General features: G+C 37.7%; 1 long non-coding RNA gene across 1 annotated transcript; it reads right to left on the minus strand.

Annotated features, from left to right (window-relative positions):
* Positions 1-1,729: 1,729 nt before the first annotated feature.
* On the minus strand, positions 1,730-25,109 carry LOC147494416 (uncharacterized). Its single transcript, XR_015199045.1, has 3 exons — positions 25,031-25,109; positions 2,411-2,540; positions 1,730-1,870 (listed from the first exon to the last, which is right to left on the minus strand). It is a non-coding gene; the product is annotated as an uncharacterized LOC147494416 (long non-coding RNA).
* Between the last annotated feature and the right edge of the window lie 1,877 nt (positions 25,110-26,986).

The raw sequence follows: 26,986 nt of genomic DNA on the forward strand, positions 1-26,986 counted from the left end.
GATAATTATATATATAATAATTAAATGGGGTTTTATTATGAGTAAAATAAATAGGAATGAGGCACTATTAAAAAAAGGGCTTTCTATGACAGCTTTTAGTTGTCATGACATACATATCATGACACTTTCTGATTGAAAAACTAGCCGTCATTACTGGGGGTGTCATAAAATGTCAACCAAAACCGTCATTAAAGTTATGACAGTTCATAGAAAGGCGTCTTAAAAGTTTCTCCCATTATGATATATATTAGTCTTTAATATGTCATAGTAGGTAAATTTTATTATGACACCTCATACGTAATCGTCATAAATTATAGTTATAATCGTCAAGAAATGCCCATTGACTATTGTGGAACCGTCATTTTGTGGAACATAAAATGTCAACAAATAGTTTACACTATGACAGTTATTCTAAAATCGTCATCCTTTTTTTTCATCCAAAAATTCTACATAATAACAACACCCCTGTAGAACTAGCCAAAACAACACATTTAAAAAAACAAATTGCTCCATAAAATGCACATGTACACATCATTCCTATTCAAGAATATAGCATTCATTCTATCATTGTACTTACATTTTCCTCCAAAAGAAAAGTACAATACAAAAAGCACATTACATTGAACTTACAACTAGCTAGAAAGAAAATCTTGTTAGAAAATTTCCAAGTTGTTGCAGTATAGACCACCTCCATTCTTCAAAGCAACAAACAAATGCCACATACATTGCCTGTTTCATTTAACAACAGAGTTTAGATAGACTCCAATCTTAAATTGAAACTTAACATTCATAACTTAGATGAAAGCTGGTAGGCACTAGGCATTCATTCTACTAATAAAGACTACTCATCTCGACAAAACAAAAAATAAAATAGAAATCCTTAGATCATGCATCCATATGCAAGTAAACAACTCAAAACATATAAGTTTAAGGTAATAGGTTCCAAGAGTTCAAAGGAGAAACAAATGTAGCAACAACTATAGTTACCCGAAAAACAAACTACTTACAATAAGCCTTGTAACGTAGAAAAGAACTGAAATTTTAGATGAACTTCGTGGGGTCATGCAATCATTTCTAAAACGCAAAATTATATGAACATTGTGGTGCGAATGTGCCTTGGCCGGAAAATTAAATGGGGTAAAAGAAATCAATTGCGAATTCACTTCAAGACCGTTACAATGCACTACTAATATAAAAATTGATAGACAATGTACTACTACTGACCTACTGTAAATATCTATAATAGTACAAGTAGATGATAGTGCAATATAATTTACTAGATAAACCAAGTCTCTAATTAAGACTTTAGGAACAGATTAATAGATTTGTATGAAAAATCACACCTGAAAAAATAAGAAAACACCTGAAAAAATCAAATTAAAGATAATTAGATAAATACCGTATTAAATATTTTTAAAAAGGCCTCAACAATGTTGGCTTATTTCCTTGGGCACGCTTCAAGATGTACTTGCTTTGGATGGAAAACAAGGGATGCACATAACAAGCTTATATTTAGTAAAAACTTCAAAAGTTTAAAACTAACTTGAGAAAATCTTATTACTAATTATCTTTTACACATAAGGGATAACTTAAAGCCCAGCTCAACCAATATCTTAAATATTTATGTACAACAAACTGACATACAAATAACAAACATGTGTAAGAAAAACAAATACCAAATAGAAGCAGGTTCGTAGTAGCAGGCAGCAGCAACAACACCCAGCAGCAGCAGACATCAACAGACTCCATCCAACTGCAACAACACCCAGTAGCAACAACATATACCTTGCAATTCGTAGCCAAAAGGGTGACGTAAATCCCTCAGTGTGCAAAGGGATAAGCTAGTTACAAGGCCTAACCAAAAATGTCACTGCCACAGTAGAAATAATTTAGTTTTCTTATCTAAAAAGTCAATTTTAAACAAATAACAAGATGAAAGAGTCTTTATGTGAGCCATGGTCTTCTTCCTTGACTAGTCTGCAACCATACATTGTTTTGGCCATGATGTGGTACGCGCCAACTCAAAAGCATTTTGATATGAGTACCCAACTCCAATTGGTATCAAATTTTAACATGTAACTTATTAGTTCGGTGCACAACCTCCATATCTTAACAACCATTATATGTTATGTTACATGGACACGCCATATTTCAAAACAAAAAAATACGTGTCGGATACGTATCCACGTGTCCGTGTCGGACACACATGGACACATCGTAATATACCTCAATTTTTTATATCTTGCCGTGTCAGACACTTTGTATCCGTGTCGGATACGGACACACGTGTCTGTGTCAATGTAACTTAGATAATATGTGAAACAAAGCCAATTCAATAAAAAAAAACAAAAAACAAAAAACAAAAAACTTGAATTATGTAGAACAAAGTGATCCTCTAAAAGATACATACCTCTTAACATGTTGTACTATGTGGTCTGCCCCTCGCGATGTCAAATCTAGGAGTTGCAGCGAAGCACAAGGAATACCAAGCCTGTCCACCACAAACCATAATGCATTTCAAAAAGAATAACAAACACAACCTAAAAGATTCAATCAATACATAAAAAAGAAACTGAATTAGGTTAGGTTGAGTCAAAGTTGCAAGTTGGGGTTAGGTTGAAGTAGAACCCTTCAGTACTATTATAACAAGAGTGTGTCTACACCTAACACCAAGATTGGTACAACTTTGGTACTGCCCTAGACCATTCTGTTCCTTCACTTTGACCAACGACACCCATGGACAAGGGAGCATATTGATAAACCGTAAAATTGATAGTTTTACCTACGAAATAAAGCGATGAAACTCTATACGAAAGTAAAACTACAAACTGTAACTTATACTAGACTTATCAAAGATATTTGTTTTCTACTCTCGAATCTATTGAAATAGAGTGGAGTAACAAATTCGTTCCACTCCTAGTGCTCTAGCATGGAATGTTTTCTAATCTAATTAGTCGGTCTTAAGTCTAATGAGAGCTTTACGAAGGGTGTTATACTACGATACAATATGAAATTGATTATGTTGAATTTAAACTACGAATGCTATGGAAATATGATTGTTTTTTAATCTAGATAAAGGATTAGAGGGGAATTGAATCCACCTCGAATCCAACTTAATAACCTAGCATAGATTCTTGTATCTCGATTCTTACGTTCTTACGGCAAGAATTTCGAGTTCTAATCCCTAGTGTTCATGGCATTTCTACCAAATACTAACTAGCATGTGAGGTCGTCCACCCATTCTCATGGCGAATCACAACCTTCTAGAGTGGAATAGATTCTACAATGTTTCTACACTACTACTAAGTTTTCATCAAAGCTTCATCAACCCCTCTAATGGAAGTTTTAGCCTTGACTCATCAAACCATCATTTCCCATTGAATTATAACTACTCATCATATTAAAATTTTAACTTAACTAAATTAACTAACAATGTTTCAATCTACTTAAACTACGAATTGATAATCAACAAGAATTAAAACTAGATCTATAAATTGAGATGACAAAAATCAAAATTAACAAATAACTATTTTATTTATCTAATCAATCAAGAACAATGATTCAAAGACTTAATCTAAAACAAGAATTGAAAATGGAACTAAAACTTAATTAAAATACTGGAAACTATATCTAGAATTATCTATACTGTTTAGGTCTAACTAACTACCATTAACAAAGAGCTAAGCTTTGGTTTTTATACTTTCAGATCCAAAAATCGTGCATGGGCTTGGAGCCATGTTTTGGGCCAGAGAATCAGGCCCAAAACCCAATTCTTTCAGTCCAAAAAGGCCTCTTCAGCTGCAGTTGGCTTCAACAGACTTTTCGTCCACTTCTGCTCCTCTGATTGGATCAAGTCTTGGACCATTGGAAAGCTCTTTCCGAGCCGGTCGTTTTGACATAAGGTAGGCCCCATTCTAAGGTCTGAGTCCAAAGATACGGCCTTCAGAAGTTCTGCTGATTTGTGTGCTGTTTCTACCCGTGTCGACTTTTCAGCTTTTGACCGGGCTTTAGGAAGGCTTTGTCTTCTTGACTCTTGGCCTTTAATCACGGAACTACTTAGTAACCAACCTTTTCTCCTTTATCTCGCTAAAGTGGCACATTTCTGCACATAGGACTTTGAAACCTGAAATGCATAAAAACACGTAATCAATGCTAACTCTTAATTATTACTCACATAATTGGTCTAAAAGTATGACTGTTACAGGGTTAAAACTACAATTTTGGGCTCTTATCAAACCACCCCCAAACAGCATTTTGCTTGTCCTCAAGCAAAGATGAGAAATTAGAATAAGTGACCAAAATAGGAGTTTTATCTACTCTCGTTTCGCTGAGTGCGATTGCATTGACCATATGCAACAAGGCCTTAAACCACTAGGAATTCCCTAGTGGACGAGTTATAGCCTCGTGAGAGTTTTCGATGAAGGTACTCACAAACTTCAACTATACTACAACGACTAAGAAATAAAACTATTGTTTCCTCATTCATGTCCCAACTATCTATACATCTCACTAGCAACCTAATAAGAATAACCAAGTTAAAACCTAAACTAATATATGCATAATAATCAATCATCTATGATACAAATATATATACTATGAGTAATACTATGAAATGCCTAGCAGGTTCGTTTCTGAAAAGTAGGAATAACGTCCTTAAGTAGGTCCTCACATAATTGTCAAGACGAAAACCACTCTCATTTTTCCGCTCAAGTTTAATTTACTCCGATTAATGCGGTGGGCACACTTTACCTTACAATCTCAATGACAAACAAGGAAACCGGAGTCGATCAAACACATCTGCCACTTACTATCACACTAACCTAATCCTAATTGAGCCAGAGGTCTTTATTAGGTGTTGCGGGGATTAGGAGATGGTTTAAGAAGAAAGGAAATGGATATTCAAAAGGACAAGTCTGAGATAATAGAGTCTTCATATTATGTAACTTAGAGAAAACCTTGTTATTTTCTTTTGCTTCTATACTTTGTTTCCATCCTTAGTCATATTTTTCTTTTTCTTTTCTTTGGCTTTTGACTCCCTTTTATTCTATTTTTGGAGTTTTTATTTATTTCTATTTTTTCTTTTTTCTTTTCCTTGGATGGAAACTTCTTTTCTTTTCCTGAAGCAACTAACTAATTTTTGTTTACATAATGTTTTTCTCTTCTTCTTTCTTCACTCATTCTATTCTCAGACTTATTCGAGATTGGGTAAGTTGAATTTTTTATTTTGCTTTGTTTTTGTAACAGGGTAAAGGAATTGTGGTTTATGGAAGGCTAAAGAAAGGCTCAGAGGGGCGACTAGCATAAAATAATTCATAGGTTTGAATTTCTGGCTATATCAATCCAAAGAGGGCCTAAATTCTCGCTTAGGATATGGCATAGTGATCAAGCAAGTGGACGTGTGATTTCTCTATCCAAATTTTACTTCTCCCTTGTGTCATTTCTCAAATATTTCGCTCATATAAGGCTTTAGGCTATATTCTCACAGGATTTGTAGAATAAGTACTCTAGCCTAGATTTCAGAAACTCACTGCTAACAATCGTAGATACTCATGCAATATATTTATAGATAGATGCAAAGATTATTACCTACATATTAACCTAAGTTTCTAACAATTATTCTGATGCAAAAGCTACGTGAGACTTCTAGATTGTTAAGAACATAGAGAAAGAAAACAATACCAATATTCCTAAGTGTATAGCATAAACTTATTTATTTATATTTTTGAAAATTTTCAACTTGAAAACAAATGCATATTATACATATCTATATCCTAACGGATGCCTTAATTACACGTTTTCTATGCTACCCCCAAACAAGAAGCATGCTTTGTCCTCAAAGCATTTAAATAAAGAGGGTAGAAAAATACCATGGAACGCCATGGAAATTCGCACATCCGCATAACAAGGTTAGAACATACTAATATAGGGAATTAAAAAAAAACTGACGCAACTCTATAAGAGTTCCACCCATTATGGGGTTAACCGAATTAAATTGCTTGGGACATAAGCAGACATTAACAAAACTAAAAACTTACCTTATCTCCCGCTTAAGCATCCTCTTCCTCGTTAGTGAGACGAGGTTCCTTCGCATCCTGCCAGTCCATTGTAATTTCCCAAGCTTGCCGCCAGTTATCATCTACTAATGCTAACCTGTTAAGTGTTATCATGTCTGATGGGATGTATGGGGCAACCAAATGAGGCTGCACCTGCCATCCCGGCCAAGTCATTATTCGCAACGAAGCGAACCACCCGATTGGTGGGTCTCATGACTTCAACCCTTTTCCAATCTGTGAATTGTGCACAGAATACAGGTAAACAACTACGCATGATGCGGCTTACTAACACAGGCATAAGAAGATACTTACGCCTCATGGTTTGGGCTCTCTTAAGACTAGCGACTAATACTCGCGAAATGTCATATCGGCGACGTCCCTCCGCTAAAGCGAGGAAAATGTCACCAGCGATCTTGTTTTGCGAAATGAACCGCCATTCCCCAAAATATTCATCGGGATAAATAACATGGTGGTGCCTACGTTTAGGGAAAGGCTACCAAGGGCAATGCTATATCGCCCCTGGTCCATCACTCGAAATACCCCTCCCACATAATACTCATGGAAATATGTATAATCATAAAGATATGCATTATCGCTCATATATGCCCATGTGTGAGCGGGGATCGGTATTGGTAATCCTGAAACTAAAGCGACCACATTTTTATCGAATTGATGTGTCGTGTCTTCGACTACGATAGAGAATTCTTGTTCTCCATCCTGATTACAATAGAATTTAACATGGTCGTAGAAATAAGCAGTAAGTTGTGGTGAATATGAATCGTCATCACTTACCAGTAGATGACGCCATCCTAACTGCAGGATCCTGTGTCGGAACCAATGTCCATAGGTCTCGGTGCCCAACACATCTTCGAAGGACTGTTCAGGTATGACTATAGGAGATGTCATCATAACAACTCTTTGAATAGTTCCACAAAAATCCTGGAATGACCGTCTGAAAATTGGAATTTTCCGTGTGCACAGAAGGCTGGGCGCGGGTACGCTCACATAGGGCGCGGTCGCGCTCGTAGGTTTTAGAATTACAGTGTTTTGGGCGCAGGTCGCGCTCAAGGAGGGCGCGGGTCGCGCTCTAACAAAATTTTGTGAAAATGTAGAGGGCGCAGGCGCTCGGCCCGAGGCGCTTCGTAGTAGAATCTTTGGCCGGAGTTTAGAGCAAAAAGAAAGAAAAACTTGGAGTGGAAGGTCCGGGATGATGGTGGGGTGTAGAGTGGTTTGTTAGTGTAGAAAGAAGGGAGTTTAAATAGGTTCTGAGCTACCAAAACGAATCGGCAAGTTCCCAATTTGTTTGAAGGCAATTTCCGGAAATAGAAAAATTCCAAACCCGAAAACGGAAACAAGCCATTTCCATGATTTTCTCTAAATCCTGGTATCTTTCATACTGGATTTAGAATAGCAACTTCTAAACTCTCCTAGATTTCATGCTACCACCACACAAATCATAGATTTGCCGATATCGGCCAAATTATCAACCTTTCCTCCAAGACAACTTATAGCAGATGATCATATAACGACTTATGCTCGGTATAAATATTTCCACCCCCAAACAAGTCGGGAAGGTGGGATTAATGATAAAACAAGCAGTACTCGAAAATAACCAATTATAATAAAAAGTAAAATTTAAAACCAAACAACATAAAACAAACGCATTAATATTTAAATTTAACTACTTAATTAAATTTCAACTAATAAAACAATCAAAACTATGAAATAACAACGAACACAACTGATGGTGAACACCTAGTTGTGTGATGAAGATGGACCCTGAGATGGAGATTGGCCATGGGATGGAGAATGGCTTGAACCATCTGTCTTTTGGCGACGACGCTCATGCCTGTCGGACTCGGCTGAAACAGAGTCCTCCACGGGTGGCATGCATCGTAACATCTCTATTCGAAACAAGCGATGTGCTTCCATCTCAGTCCTGAGTACTGCATACTGGGCTTGTTGATGCTGGTGGATAGTCTCCATGTTAGACAAGATATCGTCCTAAACCCCTTCGAGCATTTCAAATCTCGTCTGAAGGTTCGCTTGCTTCTTTTGAACGTCAATCTGTCTATCTCGGATATTTTCACAAATACCATAAACACACCGCAAGGCAGTTTGCAACAATTGAATGCGTTCTAAATTAGAACTACATTTATCTAATGCATCTTCATCCAGACATGTCATATCCTCCCTTTCATCTTCCGACTCAACCATTTTTTCTTGAATAACGGCCAAGTCTCTTGGATGCAATCCGTATAGATACTTGCATTAGAATGCAATTTGATCTTAATAGGAGCAGGATCTTGCGGCGGACTCTAAAGGAGAGCATGATCTTAGTGATCAATACGGGAAGAGGCCAAGCTCTTCCCCACTCCTCGAATCACATTAAACATTAAATCAATGATGCAGAAATTATACTTATTTGTTTGCAAAATCCGAGAACGTCTCACGGACATTGCGGGCCGATATCAATCGACTTTGTCTTTCCCGAGGATGTTCCTACCAATCCACCGAGCTACTGACCCGGTTGATTGGTTCTCGAGGTTGGCCGGGGATATGATAATGAGATGTCGGATTGTATTCACCCTCCACGACAAGTATCCTTCATCAAAGCGGGAACTCCGGTATCTTGGATTCCTGAATTGTCGCTACCGAGTTGCTTTCAAAGCGTAATTCCTAACAGTTCAACAACAACTGCTGTCGTTAGTTTCCTCCTCGCCTCCTGCTACCTTTATGAAAATCCTATCCCCTCAATTCTCGCTTCTTATAAAACTGTTCTACCAAATCATAGTGATAGAACTCCTCGGTCGAAAATACCATAGTCCGTTCAATGCCTTTTAATCATCTCCGTCGTAAAATGGCGAAAAGTCGCCGGAAACAAACTGCGTGCTCGGTAAAAAATTCGGCCGTCAGTGGCGCCATTGAAGTTTCGAGACAACTAATGGTTTTGTAGACTGTGGGGTGGCGAGTTTGAAGAAAAACTACTAAAAAACGGCGGTGGTGGCGGTGGTTACTTTAATTGGTGGCTGCTTTTCGGAGTTGGGGTGGTGATGGTGATGGTTTAGAGAAGGTTTTAGGTGGATTTGATTTTCTTGGTGTAGGTGTAGTTAGGTGTTATTCTCTCTTTCTATTTTTTTTTTTTTTTTTGGTTTTCAAGGTTTGTTTAAACTTGGTAACCGGCGGGATTGAAAAGGGAAGGTACTGTGCGTTTTTTGGAAGGAAGGAGACGCACAGTCGTGCGTGCGGTTTGGGCCCAAGCCCAATTTGAATTCCGAAATTTTCCGAATTTTCGCGCAATTTCAAATTCAATTTGCCGCTTCGTTAGTGGCCCGATTTTGGCGAATGAGTTATGGAAATGATCAGTAGAGAATTTCCAATCCAATGATCTATAAAACACTCAATTCCAACCATGGGTGACGTATAAGAGGGTGGAAAAAACGCTTCGAAGTGCGTGTGTGACGTAAGTTATGCGAACGAAGGAATTCTAAGTTTAGATTACGTCAACCCAATTGAACTACAAGTAATGGGCCTAAGCAACACAAATGGAAACTTCGAGCAATCCAGATGGAAAGACCGATTGCCCACCCCCAAACAAATTTTTAAACACAAAATTTGTTCTAACGCGGGTCGTTTAAAGTCAGATTCACAAAATATATATATATATATATATATTTTATTATAAGAAAAACGAAAACAATAAATACATAATTCACCCCATAGAGGAATATGACTCAAAAACCGAGAAAACATGCAAAAGTGGAAAACGTGAATTATGTTAACCATGGACTTAGGATCCGGTACTTACATGACCACACACACTCCATAGGGAGGGCCTAAGCATACTGAATGGTGCACTTACCACTATATGGAAGTGAAAGGAAGTACACCAATGACAAAGGTCAATCCTCATAGACAGGGTCCTGTAAAAGGACTTCCTCTACATCAGGGGACAGAAGTTTGTGAAAATGTTTTAACCATTGACCATTAACTTGAAAGGTACTGTTGTCATTGGGATTTACCAAGGTGATTGCCCCGTAAGGGGTGACTTCAGTAACCAGAAAAGGGCCAGACCAACGGGTTTTTAGTTTTCCTGGGAAAATATGTAGACGGGAGTTGTATAGCAAGACCTTTTGACCGACTACAAACTCTTTGCACAAGATTTGCTTATCATGAACACGTTTCATGTTAGCTTTATAATCCTTCGGGAGATCGTAAGAATCGCTATGGATTTCTTCAAGCTCATTCAATTGCAACTTGCGTTTGACACCTGCCTCATCAATATTGAAGTTAAGGCTTTTTATAGCCCATAGAGCACGGTGCTCTAATTCAACGGGCAAATGACATGGTTTCCCAAATACAAGTTTAAAGAGAGACATACCTATAGTAGTTTTGAAAGCAGTTCTATACGCCCATAAGGCATCCGATAGACGCTTCGACCAGTGTTTCCTATCAGGGTTTACAGTTGTTTCTAAAATCTTTTTGATTTCCCTATTAGAAACTTCTACTTGTCCACTAGTTTGTGGATGATACGGAGTTGCTACTTTGTGTGTAACTCCATACTTTTTCTAGGGATGCAACAACTCTGTTGCAAAATCGTTTTACCATCACTAATGATGGCTTTAGGAATGCCAAACCCACAAAAATATATTCTTTAAAAAAAAATACAACAGTCTTATGGTCATTGCTACGGCAAGCTAGGGCCTCTATCCATTTAGACAAGTAGTCCACGGCAACTAGAATATAAATGAAACCGTGGGACACCAGGAAAGGACCCATGAAATCAATGCCCCAAACGTCAAAATTTCTACTATTAAGATTGGATTTAATGGCATCATATTACGCCTCGTGATTTGCCCAAGTTGTTGGCAACGAATACACGTCTTGCAATGCACTTGGGTATCTTTAAAAAGGGTAGGCCAATAAAATCCACATTGAAGAACTTTAGCGGCTGTTTTCATCCCACTAAAATGGCCACCACACTCTTTGTCATGGCAGAACGATAGAACTTCATTATATTCCCACTGGGGAATACAATGACGAATAATCTGATCCGCACAATACTTAAAAAGATAGGGCTCATCCCAGTAGTATAACTTAACTCTGGCCAAGAACTTCTTACGTTCATTTCTTGACCAATTATAAGGCATAACATCAGCCGCTAAATAATTTACAATGTCAGCATACCATGGTGCTGAAAAAATAGCATACAGATGCTCATCAGGAAAAGAGTCCGGTATGGACTCAGAATCACTTTGATCGTCGTTTGTGAGTCTAGATAAGTGGTCGGCAACTACGTTTTCGACCCTCTTTTTGTCCTTTATTTCTAATGTGAACTCTTGCAGGAGAAGGATCCATCGGATTAATCTCTGCTTAGCATCCTTCTTTGCAAGAAGGTACTTAAGAATCTTTGCATGGTCCGTGTAAACTAACGTTTTAGAACCAACCAAATAAGGACCTAAACTTATCTAATGCATAAATGACAGACTAATAATTCTTTTCTGTAGTTGAATAATTCCGTTGAGCATCGTTTAAGGTTTTACTAGCATAATAAATAACAGTGGACTTATTATCTAGTTTTGTCCCAAGATCGCACCAACCGCATAGTCACTAGCATCACACATGAGTTGAAGATTTAGACCAATCGAGGTCAGATAATGGGTGCAATGGTTAGGGAGGCTTTTAAAGTTTCAAAAGCTTGCATACAGTTAAAATTAAAATCAAAGATTGCATCTTTCAAAAGCAGATTAGTTAAAGGCCTAGCTATTTTCGAGAAGTCTTTAATAAACCGCCTATAAAACCCTCGCATGGCCTAGAAAGGCTCTAATATCACGGACAATCCGTGGTTTAGGTAGAATTCGCTATCTTATCTAGTTTGGCCTTATCTACTTGATGCCATCACTAGATACAATGTGACCTAGTACTATGCCCTTTTCACCATGAAATGACACTTTTCCCAGTTTAAAAAGAGGCTCTTTTCTTCACACCGTGTCAAAACCTTAGACGGGTTAGACAAACGATCTGTGAAGGAGTCTCCATAGATAGAGAAATCATCCATGAAAACTTCCATAAAGCTCTACCATGTCACTAAATATATGAAGCATACACATTTGGAAGGTTCTAGGAGCATTACAAAGGCCAAAAGGCATTAGTTTATAGGCATCACGATCCAAAGGGACATATGAAGGTAGTCTTTTCTTGGTCATCAATATCAATAATAATCTGAAAATAGCCCGAGTAGCCATCCGAGAAAACAATAAAAGCATGACCAGCTAGGGCGCTCGAGCATTTGATCTATAAAAGGTAAGGGGAAAGTGATCATTTAGTGTCATAGCATTTAACCGTCTGTAAATCAATACGGATCCTCCATTTCATAAGACCTTGTGTGACAACATAGTCACCCTTCCCATTTCATACCATGGTAACTCCCGATTTCTTAGGAACTACATGAATGGGGCTTACCCATTCGCTATCAGAGATTGGGTATATGATACCCGCGATCGAGTAATCGTAAGACTTCTTCCCTAACCACCTCTTTCATGGCTGGGTTCAAAGCGACAGCGACGGTTCACGAAGTCTTCGGCGTTATCCTCCAAATGGATCACGATGAGTGCAAATATTAGGGTCAATTCCTTTAATGTCGGCTAGTGACCAACCAATCGCAGACCGATGTTCCCTAATCACCCGGATTAAACGTGTCTCTTCATTCTTAGATAACAGAGAAGATATAATTACGGATGACTACCATCCGATCAAGTTGAATATATTTTAACTCTTGTGGAAGGGGTTTAAGCATCGGGTGGAAGGAAAATCAATAGATGTTTAAAGTAGGGGTCCTCATTTTGCATAATGAATACTTGCTTAGGTAGCAAGTCTTCATACTCAATATAATGGAGCAACCGAAAGGTCTACAACCGGTGTGGACTCAAGGATGGTGTTGACTTCCTCTAAATAGGAGTCATTTGCAAAATCGGCGTTCAAAAAGAAAGGAATTTGTACATATTGTTTTCGGAAACGTGTTGTTAAAATAATCTTGAGCTAAGCTCTCGATCATGTTAACCTCCCCATCTATAGGCGAATCCGGTAACTCGTTTCATCATTTTAAAAACATTTACCTCAACCGTAAGATGGCCAAAAGATAAAGACATCTTACCATCGCGGCAATTTATAAGTCGCGTGGCGGATAAGAAGAAGGCTACTAAAATGATCGATGACAGAGTCGTTGGCGACTTCTGTATCGAGGATAACAAAATCAGCAGGATTGTAAAAATCCTGAACCTTAACAAGCACGTTTTCCACTACACCCTTAGGATACTTAATTGACTTGTCTGCTAATTGCAACGTTATTTGTGTAGGTTGCATTTCCTGTAGACCAATTTGCTTATACAAATAATATGGGAGTAAGTTAACACTCGCCCCCAGGTCTAATAAAGCGGTCGTCGTGTAGGAATCTCCTAAGGTGCATTTTATAGTAGGACGACCAGGGTCCTTGTACTTAACGATTCCATTATTTTTGGATAAAGTTGGGAACTGTTCAGTTAAAAAGGCGTCTTTAGGTATGTTGGTCTTACGCCTAGTAGTGCACAACTCTTTAAGAAACTTAGCGTGGTTAGGGAGCTTTTTAATAGCTTCGAGAAAAGGAAGGTTTATCGTTAGATTCTTGAAAACGTTCCTAATCTCCTCAAAGTTTGTATCCCTGGTTAGCATGGCTAACTTCTGAGGGAATGGTGGTTTTGCTCTATATTTAGTGTATGGCTCGACTTGATGTGTTACCTTGGCTTTCTCTTTCTTAGGTTGTGGTTTAACTGGCACCCCTACAGTGGTAGGCTCTTCAGTTTCTATTTCAGTATCTAGTTCGATATCCGGTGTAGGGAGTACTGATGGGGTAACTATAGGCATAGTTACTTTGTTATCAACCACTCTTCCAGAATGGAGAGTGGTGATGGCATTCAGGTCACCTACTATTGTCATTTCCGTACTAGTATTACCGTTTACCTCAAAGGCTGTGTTTGTTGTTTTAGGGTTGGGTATGGCTTGTCCTGGAAACACGCCTTTTGGTTGGGCTTTCTTTTGGGCTAACTGTTGTATGCCCTGATTTATGGATTGTAAGATCTGTTGGTTTGATTGAGTCATTGATTGGAAAAGTTGTTGGGTAACTTTGTATAAAGGCGTCTATACGATCCGGTTTGATTGTGTAGTAGTCCGCAGTGGTGGTCGACCGACCTATCTCACGTTGATTATTTATGGGTGGGTTGTGATAGTTACTATTGTTAACCTAACGATACCTCTATTAGTATTATAACTATTATAATTACCCTGACCCTTGTGCTAAACCTTGTCGGGTTGCGCTTGGTTGTTATAATTATTATAATTTCCCTGACTTAGTCCCTGGCCTTGCCTAGGTGGAGCTTGATTATAGTTGTTTGCTTGCCTAACATTTTGGTTATTAGACCCTGGAGGTGAAACTTGTTGATTGTTTCGCCAACTAAAGTTGGGATGTTGTCTCCATGGGGCATTAGGAATAGGATAGTTATTAATGGAGTAAACATTATCTTGCTCTAATTGTTGTTGTTCATAGGCGAGAGGACAATAGGAGTCAGGGTGCTCAGGACTCAAACAGACATTACATGGGTTGGAGTTAACATTCATGACGGGGATAGGCTTTTGTTGCACAGAAATAGCCTCAACCTTTTTAGTTAGAGATTCGATTAAATTTTTAAGTTCTAGATCGGGTTTCATCTCAAACATACCGGCGGCCTTAACTGTTGAAGAAGAACTAACTGCGCCGGGATATCGTCACTACCCCCCCAATTGTTATTACGTTTAGTTTGATCTTCTAAAAATTTGTAAGCCTCCGAGGCTCCTTTACTTAGGAAACTACCCCCATTCATTATGTCAAGGACTTCTTTATGGTGATGTTGAAGTCCTTTGAAAAAGGCACGAACTAACGTGTCTTTTGCTAGGTTATGGTGTGGACACTCTATAAGCAGATCGGTGAAACGATTCCAAGCCTCAGAAAATGATTCATGAGGATTCTGTCATGGAGGGTGAATACAATCCGACATCTCATTGCGTCCGCCAGCGATCGACCGAACCAATCAATCAACCGTAGCTCGATGGATTGGTAGGAACGCCCTCTGAAAGACAAAGTCGATGATATCGGCCTGCAATGTGCGCGTTTCTCTCCTGGATTTTGCAAACAAATAAGTATAATTTCTGCATCATTGATTTAATGTTTAATGTGATTCGAGGAGTGGGGAAGATCTTGGCGCCTCTTCCCGTATTGATCACTAAGATCATGCTCTCCTTTAGAGCTGTCGCAAGATCTGCTCCTATTAAGATCAAATTGCATTCTAATGCAAGTATCTATACGGATTGCATCCAAGAGACTTGGCCGTTGTCTGAAGAAAAAAATGGTTGAGTCGGAAGATGAAAGGGAGGATATGACATGTCTGGATGAAGATGCATTAGATAAATGTAGTTCTAATTTAGAATGCATTCAAGTGTTGCAAACTGTCTTGCGGTGCGTTTATGGTATTTGTGAAAATATCCGAGATAGACAGATTGGCGTTCAAAAGAAGCAAGCGAACCTTCAGACGAGATTTGAAATGCTCGAAGGGGTTCAGGACGATATCTTGTCTAACATGGAGACTATCCACCAGCATCAACAAGCCCGAAGATCGCGATTTTCGGGGATGAGATGGAAGCACGCTTGTTCCGAATAGAGATGTTACGACGCATGCCACCCGTGGAGGACTCTATTTCAGCCGAGTCTGACAGGCATGAGCGTCGTCGCCAAAAGACAGATGGTTCAAGCCATTCTCCATCCCAGGGCCAATCTCCATCTCAGGGTCCATCTTCATCACACAACTAGGTGTTCACCATCAGTTGTGTTCGCTGTTATTTCATAGTTTTGATTGTTTTATTAGTTGAAATTTAATTAAGTAGTTAAATTTAAATATTAATGTGTTTGTTTTATGTTGTTTGGATTTAAATTTTACTTTTTATTATAATTGGTTATTTTCGAGTACTGCTTGTTTTATCATTAATCCCACCTTCCCGACTTGTTTGGGGGTGGAAATATTTATACCGAGCATAAGTTATTATATGATCATCTGCTGTAAGTTGTCTTGGAGGAAAGGTTGATAATTTGGCCGTTATCAGCAAATCTATGATTTGTGTGGTGGTAGCATGAAATCTAGGAGAGTTTAGAAGTTACTATTCTAAATCCAGTGTGAAAGATACCAGGATTTATAGAAAATCATGGAAATGGTTTGTTTCCGTTTTCGGGTTTGGAATTTTTCTATTTCCGGAAATTGCCTTCAAACAAATTGGGAACTTGCCGATTCGTTTTGGTAGCTCATAACCTATTTAAACTCCCTTCTTTCTACACTAACAAACCACACTACACCCCACCATCATCCCGGACCTTCCACTCCAAGTTTTTCTTTCTTTTTGCTCTAAACTCCGGTTTCAAAGATTTCACGAAGCTGCGCCCTCTACATTTTACAAAATTTTGTCGAAGACCAGCCCCTCCTCCTTGAAGCGACCGCGCCCAAAACACTGTAATTCTAAAACCCACGAGCGCGACCGTGCCCTATGTGGCGCATTCGCCCGTATACGCAGGCAAAAATTCCAATTTTCAGACGGTCATTCCAGGATTTTTGTAGAACTATTCAAAGAGTTGTTGTGATGACATCTCTTATAGTCATACCTGAACAGTCCTTCGAAGATGTGTTGGGCACCGAGACCTATGGACATTGGTTCCGACAGAGGATCCTGCAGTTAGGATGACATCATCTACTGGTAAGTGATGACGATTCATATTCACCACAGCTTACTGCTTATTTCTACGACCATGTTAAATTCTATTGTAATCAGGATGGAGAAGAAGAATTCTCTGTCGTAGTCGAAGACACGACACATCAATTCGATAAAAATGTGGTGGCTTTAGTTTCAGGATTACCAATACCTGATCCTGTTCACACATGGGCATATATGAGCGATAATGCATATCTTTATGATTATACATATTTCCATGAGTATTATGGGGGAGGGGTATTTCGAGTAATGGACCAGGGGCGATATAGCATTGCCCTTGGTAGCCTTTCCCTAAACGTAGGCATCACCATGTTATTCATCCTGATGAATATTTTGGGGGAATGGCAGTTCATTTCTGCAAACAGTACTGCTGGTGACATTTTCCTCGCTTTAGCTGAGGGACGTCGCCGATATGACATAATATATGATACAAATCTTTAGCTGGTCACTTATTCTAATTTCTCATCTTTGCAACTGAATAAGAATAACCAAGTTAAAAACCTAAACTAATATATGCATAATAATCAATCATCTATGATACAAATATATATACTATGAGTAATACTATGAAATGCCTAGCAGGTTCGTTTATGAAAACTCGGAATAGCGTCCTTAAGTAGGTCCTCACATAATTGTCAAGACGAAAACCACTCTGATTTTTCCGCTCAACTTTCGCTACTCCAGTGTGCAGTGGGCACACTTTACCTTACAATCTCAATGACAAACAAGGAAGCCGGAGTCGATCAAACACATCTGCCACTTACTATCACACTAACCTAATCCTAATTGAGCTAGAGGTCTTTATTAGGTGTTGCGGGGATTAGGAGATGGTTTAAGAAGAAAGGAAATGGATATTCAAAAGGGACAAATCTGAGATAATAGAGTCTTCATATTATGTAACTTAGAAAAACCTTGTTATTTTCTTTTGCTTCTATACTTTGTTTCCATCCTTAGCCATATTTTTCTTTTTTCTTTTCTTTGGCTTTTTGACTCCTTTTATTCTATTTTTGGAGTTTTTATTTATTTCTATTTTTTTTTTTCTTTTCCTTGGATGGAAACTTCTTTTCTTTTTTACTCAAGCAACTAACTAATTTTTGTTTACACGGTGTTTTTCTTCCCTTTTTCTTCACTCATTCTATTCTCGGACTTATTCAGATTGGGTAAGTTGAATTTTTTATTTTGTTTTGTTTTTGTAACAGGGTCAAGGAATTGTGGTTTATGGAAGGCTAAAGAAAGGCTCAGAGGGGCGACTAGTGGAAAATAATTCATAGGTTTGAATTTCTGGCTATATCGATCCAAAGAGGGCCTAAATTCTCGCTTAAGATATGGCATAGTGATCAAGCAAGTGGACGTGTGATTTCTCTATCCGGATTTTACTTCTACCTTGTGTCATTTCTCAAATGTTTCGCTCATATATGGCTTTAGGCTATATTCTCACAGGATTTGTAGAGTAAGTACTCTAGCCTAGATTTCAGAAACTCACTGCTAACAATCGTAGATACTCATGCAATATATTTATAGATAGATGCAAAGATTATTACCTACATATTAACCTAAGTTTCTAACAATTATTCTGATGCAAAAGCTACATGAGACTTCTAGATTGTTAAGAGCATAGAGAAAGAAAACAATACCAATATTCCTAAGTGTATAGCATAAACTTATTTATTTATATTTTTGAAATTTTTAACTTGAAAACAAATGCATATTATACATATCTATATCCTAACAGATGCCTTAATTACACGTGTTTCTATGCCCCCAAACAAGAAGCATGCTTTGTCCTCAAAGCATTTAAATAAAGAGGGTAGAAAAATACCATGGAAACGCTGTGAAATTCGGAACATCTGCAAAACAAGGTTAGAACATACTAATATAGGAAATAAAAAAACTGACGCAACTCTATAAGAGTTCCACCCATAATGGGGTTAACATAATTAAATTGCTTGGGACATAAGCAGACACTAACTAAAACTAAAAACTTACCTCCACTCCAGCGTTTACTCGTCATCCTCCTCTTCTATAAAGAAGTGAGGTTCCTTCGCATCCTGCCATGCCATTATAATTTGCCAAGCTTGCCGCCATTTATCATCTATGGATGCTAACCTGTTAAGCGCCACTTGGTCGGATGGGGTGTAAGGTGCAACCTGATGAGGTTGTATCCTCCACCCTTGCCAAGTCATTGCACGGAAAGATCGGATAATACAATTGGTGGGTCTCACAATTTCGACCCCAACCCAATCCGTGAAACGGGCACAAAAAATAGGGAAGAAACATAGCATAATACGACAAACTAAAACAGGCATAAGAAGATACTTATGCCTCATGCTATGGGCTCATGCTAAACTAGACATCAAGGTTCTGGGAAGGTCATGGCACATACGTCCCGTGGCTAAAGCAAGGAAGACGCTGCAAGTGGCATCATTCACGTAAGAAAAACGCCATTCCCCTAAAATGTTTAGCATGATCCAAAACATAACAGTTCCTATGTTCATAGACAAGGGCTACCAAGAGGCGGCGTTATATTCGCCTTTGGTCCTCGATCTGAAAAAATGCCTGCCCCATAAGCCTCATGCAAAAGTCATAAGTGTAGACATGCATATTATCTACCCAATAGCATCATGGGTCTTGTATTTCAGCGGGCATGGCAAGTCCAAGAACAAATGCTAGCAAGAACCATAAGCGGTTCCCAGCCTACGTGTGTGATCACCTCGCGAACCCAAGCACCATAAGTAGTGCTTTGAAACAAATCTTCGAAAGACTGTTCCGGTATTATTGTAGGAGATGTCATCTCAACACTACGCTCTGGAACTGCTCCAAATCACTTGGGAACAACCCGCAGAAAACTGGAATTTTCCGTGTTCACAGAAAGCAGGGCGCGGGTGCGCTCCACTTGGGCGCGGGTCGCGCTCTGATGATTTTGGAATTCCAGTGTTTGAGCGCGAGTCGCGCTCACCTTGGGCGCGAGTGCGCTCTGTACAAAAATTCTGACAAATGTGTAAGGCGCGAGTGCGCTCCTCTGGGGCGCAGGTGCGCTCCGAGGTGCTGATTTGTGAAAATGGTGAAGAACAACGGGAAACGTGGGAGTGAAAGGTGAGAGATGGAAGTTAGGTGTAGTGTGGGTTGTGAGTGTAGAATGAATGAAGTTTTTATAGGTTTTGAATTGTTAAAACGAATCGGTAGGTTGCCAAAAAGCTTTAAGGCAATTTAAAACAATAAAATTTCCGAACCCGAAAATGGAAACAACTCATATTCTTGATTCTATAACAACCCTAATATCTTTTATACTGGATTTAGACTAGTAACTTCTAAACTCTCTTAGATTTCATCCTACCACCACATCTAATCATAGGTATGCCAATTACGACAATATTCTCAACCTTCACTCCAAAACAAACTCTAAAATGGAGGATCTTCTACAAATCATGATAAAATAAATAATGTCACCCCCAAACAATTCGGGAAAGTGGGATTAACAATAAAATCCATGCACAATTTGAAAAGAACAACATTATATTAAAATTGAATTTCAAACAACATTTAACTACCAAATTGAAAGTTAACTATGGAATTTAACAACGTAACATCCTATCTACTAAAAATAATAAAAAACAACATCAAAACAACAAACAAGGAGAAATCTAGCTACTCTTAAAGGGAGCGAGGTGGGGATAAGAATAGGAATTTTAGTGATCAAGCATGGAAAAACCAAACACCCATTCCCCAAACAAATTTTTGAAAACAGGTTTGTAAAAATTTGTTTTAAAACGTGGTCTTTTAAAGTCGATTCCCTAGACTTAAAGTGATATATATGTATTTACATGCAGTTTCCCATATATCAATAATCTAAACAATTGTGGATCTTTCCATAAATAGTTAACATGGAATGCACGACCAAACAGAATCAAGCTCCAAAACTTTCTACGGCCTTAACTTAGTTGAATAAGAAGGTGTCCAAGTGAATGATCATGAGTAAATGAATGGTTTTGGAAAATACTTGGAATGTGGATAAGTGTTAGAAGAAAAGGGTGGGAAGAATGATTGGATTTTATGAGGGATTAACTCGGTGGATGGTGGTAGGGTGGTGCTCTAGGTAGTGCTTGAGAAGGTGGATCATCACAGCTCTTAGAAACTTCGTCGAATTCCTTATCTAGGTTGTTCGCATCCATATAATTATGGTATTCATCTCCATCTTTGAGGAATTCATCTATCTCGCTATTATGAGGTTTAGTCCATCTCTTCTATGGTCGAAGGCAGGATTGAAAATTCTTTCTCTAGTTCGGTTATGTTCAAAGAGTCAAAATTGTGATCTTTGTCTTCTTCCATAAGAGGGATATGTACTAGTGTAGGGGCGACATCGTCGGAAGCACTAATGTGATATACAAAACTCTCAATAGACTTAACTTCACCTTCTACAGGGAAAAACTAGTTGTTCATGCGGTGTTTTATCCCTATACCTAATATGAGGGGGGAACATATTTGTTAACCGTTGCTTTATCTTTTATCACTTTCCAACTAGGTTTCCATATTGGAACCTCTACAGTGTAGGGTCTTCAATTTCTATGACGAGATTTGGTATGGTATCATTTATAGTTTCTTGGGTGATCTTTAGGCATAGTCATTTGGTTATCAACTACTCTCCCTGAACGAAGGGTAGTAACTGCCTAGGTCCCCTTGGTTTATATTACCATTACATCAATACTTTTTTTTTGAAAAGCGTGTTTGTTAACTTAGGATTAGGCCTTTGCTTGACTTGGAAACACGCCGGTTTGGTTATTATTTTGGTTAGAAGACATGTCAATAACCTTTTGGCACAAAGACTGCATCATTTGTATCGTTTGTTTCATCATATTAGAGTTTTGATCATGCTGATCTTTCATCAAGTTGGAGTTTTGTTGCATAATTTGATTTTGTTTCTCCAACAAGGTCACTACTACTTTGTCTGTAGATGGTTGTATTGGAATTAAAGCTTGTTAAGCGTTCATGTCTTGATGTTGATAGTTCTTGGTTATGGGTACTAAACCTCTATTCTGGTCACCTAAGTTCCCTTGTCCTTGATGTTGAGTTAACTGGTTGAAGTGTGATGGTTGTGGTGGTGTTTGTGCATAGACAAGAGGACAATAGAAGTCGGAATGCTCAAGACTACAACATATATTACAACGAGTAGAGTTAATGTTCATGACTGGAGTGGGTTGTTGTTGAACAGAGATGGCATCTACCTTTTTAGTGAGGGCATCGATAAGAGTTTTAAGCTCGGGATCATGTTTAACCTCAAGAGAAGAAGGAGAGGAGCGGGAGGAATCGTTACCTCCCCAATTGTTGTTCTTCTTAGATTGATCTTCTAAGAATTTATAAGCCTCCAAGGCTCCTTTACTAAGAAAACTACCCCCTACCATGATATCTAGAACCTCCTTATGATAATGTGAAAGCCCGCTTGAAGAAAGCACGCGAACAAAGCGTGTCTTTCGCAAGATTATGATGCGGGCATTCAATGAGAAGATCAGTGAAACGATTACAGGCCTCTGAAAAGGATTCATGAGGATTCTGGCTGAAGAAATGAATCTTGTGAAGCATTTCATCTATCTTTAGTGGTGGGTAAAATTGTTCCATGAACAATTGAACAAGTTGAGCCCATGAGTCCACAGAGTTTGGCTTTTGGGCAGTTAACCAAGACACCGCTTTATTTGTTTCGTTGTAGTATAGTGGTGAGTATTCCCGCCTGTCACGCGGGTGACCCGGGTTCGATCCCCGGCAGTGGCGCTGTTTGATAAACCGTAAAATTGATAGTTTTACCTACGAAATAAAGCGATGAAACTCTATACGAAAGTAAAACTACAAACTGTAACTTATACTAGACTTATCAAAGATATTTGTTTTCTACTCTCGAATCTATTGAAATAGAGTGGAGTAACAAATTCGTTCCACTCCTAGTGCTCTAGCATGGAATATTTTCTAATCTAATTAGTCGGTCTTAAGTCTAATGAGAGCTTTACGAAGGGTGTTATACTACGATACAATATGAAATTGATTATGTTGAATTTAAACTACGAATGCTATGGAAATATGATTGTTTTTTAATCTAGATAAAGGATTAGAGGGGAATTGAATCCACCTCGAATCCAACTTAATAACCTAGCATAGATTCTTGTATCTCGATTCTTACGTTCTTACGGCAAGAATTTCGAGTTCTAATCCCTAGTGTTCATGGCATTTCTACCAAATACTAACTAGCATGTGAGGTCGTCCACCCATTCTCATGGCGAATCACGACCTTCTAGAGTGGAATAGATTCTACAATGTTTCTACACTATACTACTAAGTTTTCATCAAAGCTTCATCAACCCCTCTAATAGAGGTTTTAGCCTTGAGTCATCAAACCATCATTTCCCATTGAATTATAACTACTCATCATATTAAAATTCTAACTTAACTAAATTAACTAACAATGTTTCAATCTACTTAAACTACGAATTGATAATCAACAAGAATTAAAACTAGATCTATAAATTGAGATGACAAAAATCGAAATTAACAAATAACTATTTTATTTATCTAATCAATCAAGAACAATGATTCAAAGACTTAATCTAAAACAAGAATTGAAAATGGAACTAAAACTTAATTAAAATACTGGAAACTAGATCTAGAATTATCTATATTGTTTAGGTCTAACTAGCTACCATTAACAAAGAGCTACGCTTTGGTTTTTATACTTTCAGATCCAAAAATCGTGCATGGGCTTGGAGCCATGTTTTGGGCCAGAGAATCAGGCCCAAAACCCAATTCTTTCAGTCCAAAAGGGCCTCTTCAGCTGCAGTTGGCTTCAACAGACTTTTCGTCCACTTCTGCTCCTCTGATTGGGTCAAGGCTTGGACCATTGGAAAGCTCTTTCGGAGACGGTCGTTTTGACATAAGGTAGGCCCCATTCCGAGGTCTGAGTCCAAAGATACGACCTTCGGAAGTTCTGCTGACTTGTGTGCTGTCTCTGCCCGTGTCGACTTTTCAGCTTTTGACCGGGCTTTAGGAAGGCTTTGTCTTCTTGACTCTTGGCCTTTAATCACGGAACTACTTAGTAACCGACCTTTGCTCCTTTATCTCGCTAAAGTGGCACATTTCTGCACATAATGGACTTTGAAACCTGAAATGCATAAAAACACGTAATCAGTGTTAACTCTTAATTATTATTCACATAATTGGTCTAAAAGTATGACTGTTACAGTGTTAAAACTACAGTTTTGGGCTCTTATCACATATTAGGAAAAAAAAAAAGAAAAACGCAACTTAGCCAAGACAAGATAAAATGGTTAGCTAATTAAGTTGCTCAAAAATGCACAACAGTTGAAGAGTACATTTAAAACTAAGTACAACACAAAGCAAAGCTTTTACACATTGACTATAGCATTAGTTATAATATCAAAGCAATTCAACCCCAAATTCAAAGTATTAGAATTTAGAACTTCATAGAGCAACCAATTATTATATATGCTTTCTAAAATTTGAGTAAGTCTTGACTAGCAATTATTATTGAGAGGACAAACAAACGTATAAGATAGCTAGACCCAAACACTTCCCTTAATAATTGTGATTGAACAAGCAACAAAAAATGGTTGCATTGCAACATTTTTAATGACTTATAATGGATTCAAGTGGGAAACAAGAAGACTAAAGGAAAAAGCCAATCCCCATCCGACTTAAAAAATGCGGGAATCTCACGGTAAATGTTCACACTTAGGTAAATATTTTAGATATATATAAATCATAAACTACTACATCTTTCACACGTTTTCTCAAAGTCGTAGTATGCCTTGTCTGATCAATTAGCATAAAAAATAATTTTAGTATTTTTTACATCTCAAATAAAGATCGAGGATAAGGACACAAACAACTTGAATATTCAAATTTCTTACTGTGATTTTATCATATAAATCTTAGACACCTTGCAGTAGTAAGGTTACCTAAAAAACAACCCCTCTCGAAGACACGATACCAAAAGAACTTGTTCATCAAGAATGTTGAAGCACTCAAATACAGAACGGAATATATAAAATTTGGAGCATAAAAAAATCAAATATTGAATAAAATGAAGTTGATTTTCAGTTTAATTAAGCATCAAATCCAAGCAAGCTAAGACAAGGGGGAAATTTCAAAACCCTAACCTGACTTCAACTATATAACTGAAACAATTGGCAGTCTCAGATTAATCCCAAGTTTCATGGCTTTCGAACCTTTCTCCACGTGTTTGAGTGATTTTCCAAACCCGTCTCCTTCTTCTTCAGCGTCTTTGCCTTCGGTACTAGTTGAAATAATCTAAGACTTACTTCAATTGTTTTTGGAGTTTGTTCAGCCATCATTCAAAGGATTTCTGTATATTTTACTGATGGGAAGAGACAAGGTAATTGGGCGAGAGAGAGGAACTGATTCTAGAGAAGTGTTTGAGTTGTAATTTATTTTTTTATGCGACTGTAATTTTTTCGAGAAGACACGTCCCTTTTTTGTAATATATGGTATTCTTAGACACGCTCTTTTGCGGTCTTGCCGTCACTTTATTTCTTAAAATTTAATTGATATAATTATCAAATTATGGTGACGATTTTAGCATTTTAGTGACGATAACATACCGTCACAACTGTCCTAACGCCAATTTGGCGTCACTAACGAGAAAAATCTAGTGTCACAAAAATGTTGTTATGTTGTAGTGAATACGTCATAAATTTTTGTGACGCCTCCCTTATTTATGTCAAAAATTGGACAAAACCGTCAAGAAATTTTTAAGTAATCTGGTTTATTATATTACTAAGGGGTTCGTTTTTAATTTCTCCTAAATGGTTAGACAATTAATTGAACGGTCATGCTGGAAGGAAAAAGTTAGACAACTTTTTACTTGAAGTTTGTGAAAATGAACTCATAAATTAGACACCAAACTTGACACATTGATAAATAACGTCAAAGATATTTATGACAGCTAGCCTATAACAATCAACATTAATATCATGTGTCATAAAGTGAACGGTAAGTATACAATTGTTGGTCACAAACTTGACACATTGATAAAAAACATCAAAGATATTTATAACGGCTAGCCTATAACCATCAACATTTAACATCAAGCGTCATAAAATTAATGGTGAGATAGAAATAATAATGGCTTATACGGAAGCTGTCAAAGTAGAAAAAAAATAGCCGTCATAAAAAACCCTTTTTTTAGTAGTGAGGCTATCCTAAATTTCATTAAGAGGGAGATTAAAGATTTACATTGTACGGTAAATAATTGTGGCTTTGAATGATATGGTCCAGCTATCTCTTATAGTGTAGACCACTAGCTTCTAGCGTAGAGAAGAGATGAGAATCTTTGTAGAAAACTAAGTAAAGATACACACAAATCCACAATGCAACCATTTTTCAACAATACTTAAGAAAGTGGATTTTTTTTTTTTTTTTTTTTTTTTTTTAACTTTTATCATTTGTTCATAAACTCGTAACTTCATTGAATTGAATTGGACTAAAAACTCAGGAGTCGACTTAGCAAGTTGAATTGTTCACATATATACATATATATCTAATTTATATTTTCATTTAAACTTGTGGTAGTGAACTTTTAATTTGCTAAAGAAATTGGATTTCAATATATATCAGCAATGAAATGATGTCCATGTTATGTTAAAAATTCTTACTAACCTTCAAACAATTTTCATTTGAAGAGTTTTTGAATGTCAGGTTTTGATTATATTGGACATGCACATACACGCATGGTTTGATTTTTAAAGAAGGATCAAGATAATATATTTTGAACTCGTAAAGAAGATAAAGTTTCTCTTGTTGCACCAGCGCGTAACTTGTCTTTGTCGGCTTGTTTAGCATTCAACATCGTAGTTACTTAGCATCATAAAGAAGTTGTTGCCAAAATTGTTTTATAAAGTAAATAATAAGCTTCTTACATCGTTTTTTTTTTTAATAAGTTGTTGTAGGGTTATGGCTGACCCAAACCTTTCTTACATCGTTTTTATTACAAGTTAACATTGGATTTTTCTTTCTAATTTTCCCACGCCACTAGATAATACTGGCCATGTAACGGCTCGATCTTAAGGTGGTTTGATATATGTATATATATATTA

Source organism: Coptis chinensis, chromosome 6 (assembly GCF_015680905.1).
Source record: "Coptis chinensis isolate HL-2020 chromosome 6, ASM1568090v1, whole genome shotgun sequence".
Taxonomy (NCBI): Eukaryota; Viridiplantae; Streptophyta; class Magnoliopsida; order Ranunculales; family Ranunculaceae; genus Coptis; species Coptis chinensis.